Source organism: Magallana gigas, chromosome 6, assembly GCF_963853765.1.
Source record: "Magallana gigas chromosome 6, xbMagGiga1.1, whole genome shotgun sequence".
Lineage (NCBI taxonomy): Eukaryota > Metazoa > Mollusca > Bivalvia > Ostreida > Ostreidae > Magallana > Magallana gigas.
Genome location: NC_088858.1, coordinates 17,124,024 through 17,131,631, shown reverse-complemented (window position 1 = coordinate 17,131,631; position 7,608 = coordinate 17,124,024). Strand labels below are relative to the sequence as shown.

At 31.0% G+C, this 7,608-nt stretch overlaps 1 long non-coding RNA gene across 1 annotated transcript; it reads right to left on the bottom strand.

Moving 5' to 3' along the window:
- Positions 1-2,336: 2,336 nt before the first annotated feature.
- On the bottom strand, positions 2,337-4,548 carry LOC136276550 (uncharacterized). The gene is made up of 3 exons (XR_010715054.1): positions 4,370-4,548; positions 4,114-4,270; positions 2,337-3,968 (listed from the first exon to the last, which is right to left on the bottom strand). It is a non-coding gene; the product is annotated as an uncharacterized lncRNA (long non-coding RNA).
- Between the last annotated feature and the right edge of the window lie 3,060 nt (positions 4,549-7,608).

Genomic DNA, 7,608 nt, shown 5'->3' with positions numbered 1-7,608 from the left:
ATGTCAACCCTTATCCAGAGAAATGGAGTACCCTACATGTATATGCAACATTTTGCAAAAAAATGACTAAGTTCAAAAGCTAGTATTTTTTTCATAAATTATCGGAAATCAAAATCCTAGCAATATGCACACCTCTGATATATGTACAATTGATCTGCAAAAAAACAACTTCCTATCTTGAGAACTGTAGGAGGAGTTATCCGTACAATGAGGGTACCCTATATGCAATATTTTGCCAAAAAATGACTAAGTTCAAAAGCTGGTATTTTTTTCATAAATTATCGGAAATCAAAATCCTAATATGCACATCTCTGATATATGTACAATTGATCTGCAAAAGAACAACTTCCTATCTTGAGAACTGTAGGAGGAGTTATCCGTACAATGAGGGTACCCTATATGCAATATTTTGCCAAAAAATGACTAAGTTCAAAAGCTGGTATTTTTTTTATAAATTATCGGAAATCAAAATCCTAGCAATATGCACACCTCTGATATATGTACAATTGATCTGCAAAAGAACAACTTCCTATCTTGGGAACTGTAGGAGGAGTTATCCGTACAATGAGGGTTCCCTATATGCAATATTTTGCCAAAAAATGACTTAGTTCAAAAGCTAGTATTGTTTCGATAAATTATCGGAAATCAAAATCCTAGCAATATGCACACTTCTGATATATGTAAAACTGATCTGCAAAAGAACAACTTCCTATCTTGAAAACTGTAGGAGGAGTTATCCGTACAATGAGGGTACCCTTTTGGCAGCCGCCCGCCATTTTCACCATTTTAATAACCGGATTTTCCCGTTGGAAAACCCGGTTAATAAAACCTCTGTGTAACCAAATTGTTAAAGTGTGTGCCTTTTTAAGCAACAGTCAGGAACCTTTAGTGAAATGAGAAGTGAGAAAATGAGTGTATCAGTTGAAACTATTGCTCAATATGTGATTTTTAAAGCAATTATCAAGAACTTTTAGTGACATACATGTAACATGTAACAAGATACCGATAGTTCATTGTATACCTGAAGAGTGCAAGTTGTATGCATCTTAAATGAAAATTTACTCATGTTACAGAATGGTCATTGTTTTTATTTTTTCTAACGAAAGCTCATTGGCCAGAAATTGATTGTATAGACAAATGCAAACAGCCAAACACCATAAAAATTTGCTTAAAAGAAAAATATATGGTTTGAGCCTAAAATGGCCCCCTAAAATCAACATTGTCATTTTACTGTAATTCTTTGTTTTATTTGTACAAATATAGATTTGAAGTTTTTTTTCATAATTTTCATTTTGATTTTAGTGCCCACAATTTAAAAATATGACATCATAAAGTTTACCTTTTCCCGCCATTTTCTCATTTTTAGCATAAAACGGCTTGTTTTGAGGCAGTTTTTCTTTAAGGAAACATTGAGCGACTACTTGAACAAGCAAAATATTTTCATCAAAGATGTATCTTACCAATACTTATAAGTGACTAAAAGTTCGTTCTTGTTCAAAGAATCGCTCTATATTTCCCATTCGAAAAAAGATAAGAAAAATGTCAATTTTGGTTGATTTTGATTGAAATATAAAAATAGCGTCACTTCTGACGTCATATACTGCCAGTGAGTGCATATGAATCAAAAAAATTAGTGAAAAACATATTTCATGTCAACTCTTTTATAAAATAACACAAGTTAATGTACCTGAATCATTTTGAAAATAGCGAATTTTGGGGGCCAAATTTTGACCCATATCATATATAGTTCTATAACATATTTGCAACAAGAAAACATATTGACGCAAGCGTCAAATGGGCTGCAAAAACATAATTGAGAAACACATTACCAAGAAGAAAATTATGAGTTGGTTGTACTCATTTCTATGGTATTTTCAGCAGCACGTTTTGAAGTTTAGATTTTACTATTAAGAAATCAGTATTTGCAACAGTAATTGTATGACCATTGACATAGTATGAAGTTCAGCTCATCATTGCTCTCTTGGACATAATGTATTTCCAGGGACATACATCCCTGGTATTTCAAACCAATTTGATTTTTTTTTAATTGTATTGAATTAAAACTTAATGCATTAGTTTATATGATTTGAAGGGGCCACACATTAAAATGGAAATGGATATTTTAAATGTACAAGTAAGATCATGCTCATCCGATAGAAACTGCAAAATTTTAAGGTAAAAAATAAGCTGGAGATTTTTTTTCCTAACTGTAATTATACATCTTATCTACACTCAGTTCATGAAGATAATCATGATTATTTAATTGCAAGTGGTTCTCAAAAGAATTAAAAATAAACACAAATTTTCAACAAACAAAATTTATTGTACATGAAAAGGCTACAAAAAATGTAACAACCTGGACGAAAGAAAGTGACAACAAAAACTTTGACCAGAACATAAACGACTTAATAAAAAATAATATCAAGTGTGTTAATAATATAATTGAGATCATAAAAACTGGTACTAATTAATACATAAACAAACTAGCTAACAAGAAGCAAACACAATAGCTTCCAACAATGAACAAAACTTTGCATCTTGTGTACACTTGTACTGTTTTGAAATAAATAAAAAGAACAACCACTTTCTCTTACAAAAGACTATTTTTCTAGAACAGTAAAAAAACTCAACCCTAATCTATAATAAGTTGCAAAAAGACATTAACAATGCAAGCTATGAATGAAATCATCAGCTAAAAAATGCAGTTGCAATATAAAAACAGTTTTGAACATGCATTTTTGGTTACTGGTATTTAATGGTGATATGATACCTTAAGATACTTAATGACCAAAATCATGCAAATCGTGTACTACAACATACTGTTTTGAAATAAAAAATAATGGCCACTTTCTAGCACAAAAAACTACTTCCTAGTACTGACAATAAAAAAACTTGCTCATAAATGAGTGGTATTCTAACATTGCAAGCTATGAATTAAATCATAAAAAAAATTATATCATTTAAAAAATCCAGTTGCAAAAAAACCCCCAAACATTCATAATTTGTTTCTGGCGTTCAATTTTGATTTTCTATTTACTTTTCAACATTGTAAAACATGTTATTTGCACTAACGCAAGATTTAAATCTGATAGGTAGCCTCATGATCAACATTTGAATCAGCTCCTCTTTGTCATCAACTATCAACTCTTCTTGTAAAATAATTTCAAGCATGCTTTTAAATACAGATGTCTTGAGATCTTTTTTCTCTCCTCGCTTGAACAGAAAATTTACACGAAATGTAACCACTTTCTCTTACAAAAGACTATTTTCTAGAACAGTAAAAAAACTCAACCCTAATCTATAATAAGTTGCAAAAAGACATTAACAATGCAAGCTATGAATGAAATCATCAGCTAAAAAATGCAGTTGCAATATAAAAACAGTTTTGAACATGCATTTTTGGTTACTGGTATTTAATGGTGATATGATACCTTAAGATACTTAATGACCAAAACATGGAAATCGTGTACTACAGCATACTGTTTTGAAATAAAAAATAATGGCCACTTTCTAGCACAAAAAACTACTTCCTAGTACTGACAATAAAAAAAACTTGCTCATAAATGAGTGGTATTCTAACATTGCAAGCTATGAATTAAATCATAAAAAAAATTATATCATTTAAAAAATCCAGTTGCAAAAAAACCCCAAACATTCATAATTTGTTTCTGGCGTTCAATGTTGATTTTCTATTTACTTTTCAACATTGTAAAACATGTTATTTGCACTAACGCAAGATTTAAATCTGATAGGTAGCCTCATGATCAACATTTGAATCAGCTCCTCTTTGTCATCAGCTATCAACTCTTCTTGTAAAATAATTTCAAGCATGCTTTTAAATACAGTTGTCTTGAGATCTTTTTTCTCTCCTCGCTTGAACAGAAAATTTACACGAAATGTTTTACTGGAGCTGCTGGTCCTTTGGCATACTGGGCACTCTCCTTCTACATATTTTTTTTGTCGACAAGCTGAAAAAATCCATAAATAAAATTATTTTGCCAGAATTTATCTCGTTTTGCTATGTGTTACACCTTTTTCACAGAGAGTTAGTTTATTTCATTAAAATCCTTATTTATTATATTGAAACTTCCTGTAAAATTCTCATCAATTTACCTGCGTTGTCACAACAGATGTAAACATCAACATCAGTGAAGTCAGTAAGAACAATTTCTTCAGGTGTTGTATTTTCCAGTTCTTCCGAAAAATCTGGATCAAGGTTCGCAAAACCAAAATCTTCATCACTAAGGTTTACTTTGTTGTCAGCAACAAACTTAAGGATAAAAACAGAACTTATTAAATTCAGGTTTAAAAAAAAAAGAAGTAATTATATAAATATCTGTTTAATTTATGACATTATTATTAAGATTACCTCACAGGAAGATGTTGGGCAAGTTGTTAGCTGTTTTCTTGTTTGAAACACTTTTGGGTAAACATTTGTGACTTTAACAGTGTCCCCAACATTAAATGGACTCAAAGCATTCTTGTTGAATAAGCAAACTTTGGCGACACTGCTGGTGTCTTTGATCATGATTGATTTCACTGCTAAACTACCTTTCTGACGATACTTCAATGGTGAAACCTAAAATATAAAAAGTACAGAATTAATTCTTAAAATATATATAAGTACACTTTGAATTCTTTAGGTATACATGCTTTGTTAAAGCATTGTAGAGAATTCTTATATGCAAATATTTTTTGTATCAAAATAGTGAAAATATACAGATTGTTTTCAATAAAAAAAAACAATAATTATTGTGCAATTTGGTTATGTTTGTTAGTAATGGAATCAATATGGTATTGTTTTTATTACCTTGAATATCTTCCCAGTAACTTCCGATTTGTCTGGTGACTGCAAAGCATCCTTAAGCAGTTTTCGCTCTCCTTGTTGTGGTGCATTCTCAGGTAAATTTGGTACCTGTATGTCTTCACTGGTTTCCACTGATGCTGCATAAGCAATAATACTTCTTGATGTTATCCATAGTTCGTTCCCAGTTTTCTTCAGTGCATTTTGGAATTTAAAGCTCATTCCCTCCTTGATCATGTCAAACCTTGCCTTTTGATAGATTCTAATTTTGTATGTTTCTGTGCCATTCCCACCAATTACGTTGAAAAAGTGCATGGTTCTGTTTGAGGTTTTGTTGCAATAGGATTGAAGTTCTTTTGATTTCTTCAAAACCTTTAACGTAACTGTCAATGTTTCATCTGAAGATTCTTGAGACTAGAGAGAAATTATAACATTTTTTACAAACGAGAACAACAAATTACAGCTCACTATATATGTATCTTAACCTAATAAATCAGACTTCAATCATTTACCAGCAAATGCAAAAGTGCATTATTTGACACAAAATTAATATATGCTATGTTTATAATCACAAAATTTCTGCAAAGTTCTGAAAACCCAATTTTAATTCTGTTCGAAAAACTAATTGGCACAAATATTTGTAAAGTGAAAATGTTTTTTAAAAATTTTTGGTTATTCACAAATATTGTACCCAATTAATTAAAATGATTCCACTAAAGTTTTGCAATTTTCATGTAATTCAATAATAAAAATGACAATACATGTACTTCAAATAACTTAAATTCAACATTGTTTAAAGTGTTATGACTGAAACTTACAATAACCATTTATTTATTAATATTCTTCAGCCTTTCATATTCCACAATAACATCTTCTGAAGCTTTTATTTTTGATGGATCAAAGTTGATCAAAATCAAGCCTGTGCTAGAAGTTACCCTGCTTAGTGCAACATATGCCATACCAAATTCAAACACAGTACTACCTAAATCAATAACTGCTGAGTTCAAAGAAATTCCCTGGACTTTGTGAATTCTGCACGCCCAAGATAACATTAAAGGAAACTGTGAACGTACAACATGTCTACCTCTGTAAACAAACTTATGCTCATATGGTTCTATTGCAACTGGACTATGAAGAGAGGATTCTTGTTTCATCATTACTCTTCCAATTTTAGGATCATCAAACTTCACATATATACATGATGGCTTATTGTTTTCACTTGAAAAAATAATATTCACAATTGTTCCAATAGCTCCATTAACCAAACCATTTTCAGTTTTAATATTCCTCATAAGCATTACTCTTGCTCCAACAGACACCATCAACAAGTTTCTTAACCCTCCAGCAATAGTATCATCAGAAGGAATATGATCACTTAAAACTTGTCCCATGAAATTATCATCCTCTGATGCATAAAAATGATCTGCATAGATTCTGATAGTATTTGCCAATTTACTAAGCTGATTATTGTTATACATTTCTACTTGCTGTCTTGTGGGATAAATATGTAAAAATTTAGAAAACTTGGTTTCATCATATTGTAATCTACTTTTCAGAAAGGATATATCATTTTCTAGAGGCATACCAATACGTACTCTATTCAAAAGGAAATAATATGATAAATCAGAATTTTGTCTGCTATTTTCCTTTAAAAACATTGGTTGAAATAAATGCCAAAGTAACTCATTCTTGAATGCAAAATTTCCTTTCACAGGTCGCAACTGAAAAAAATCTCCAACAGCAATTATATTGCATCCCCCAAATGGAAGGTCACAATCTTTTATTTCTGACAAACGCCTGCTAATAAATGTTAACATGTCACCACTGACCATACTTACTTCATCAATGACAACTGAATGGACATTTTCAAATTCTTTACGTACTTGTTTCAATGTGTAACTAGACAAACCAGCATAATTCAAAAACTGTGCCACAGGAACTCGTAACAATGAATGAATCGTACGACCATTCATATTATTTGCAGCAGTTCCAGTTGGAGCACATACAAGAACACAATTCGAATTTAAAACTCTTGCACAAAATAATTGGATGTATGCAATAATAACTTTTGTAGTAAAGGTTTTACCAACACCAGCTCCACCTGTTAAAAATAAATGAAATGGCAACTCATTTTTTTCAAATTTAGATTTCACAAAACAAAATGCCTCCAACTGGGATGGTGTCAACCTTTTCACACTTTCTCGAAATTCAACAATTGACATTAAACATGAAAAACTGTGCATATGCAAATCATCATCAAATATTTCTGTTGCATTTTTACTTGTATTTAAAGACGCAGATTCATTCACATCAGCAAAGAATAATTTTTCTAATACAAGATCATTATTCAAGGAAAACAAAGTGTCATTTTTGGTGTTTTCAGAAGAAGAGTTACAAGACAACTCTGACATCAATTTCAGCTTCCGTATTGTATTTTCGATCTGTTCCGTGAATAAAAAGTTAATGAAATCAATGCTTGTATTGAACAACTGTCTCTTGTTAATGAATGCTTCTCTAGGGTTGGAATAGGGAACAACAAGCTCATTTTCAGATTTGTGTGGCAATAATAAAAGTAACATTGAATAAAAATGATCATCTGAAGATGGAGGAAAATGTGGAAATCGTACAACACTTGGTTTCTTGCATTTCTTCATAACCACATCATACTTTTCACTATATATACGAGACAGAGAAACTCTCTTAGGCATTTCATTGCTACATTTCTTGTACCAGGAACAAAATTTGAATAAACAAATATCACTTAATTCCACAGGACGACAATGATAATAATCAATAATATTTGT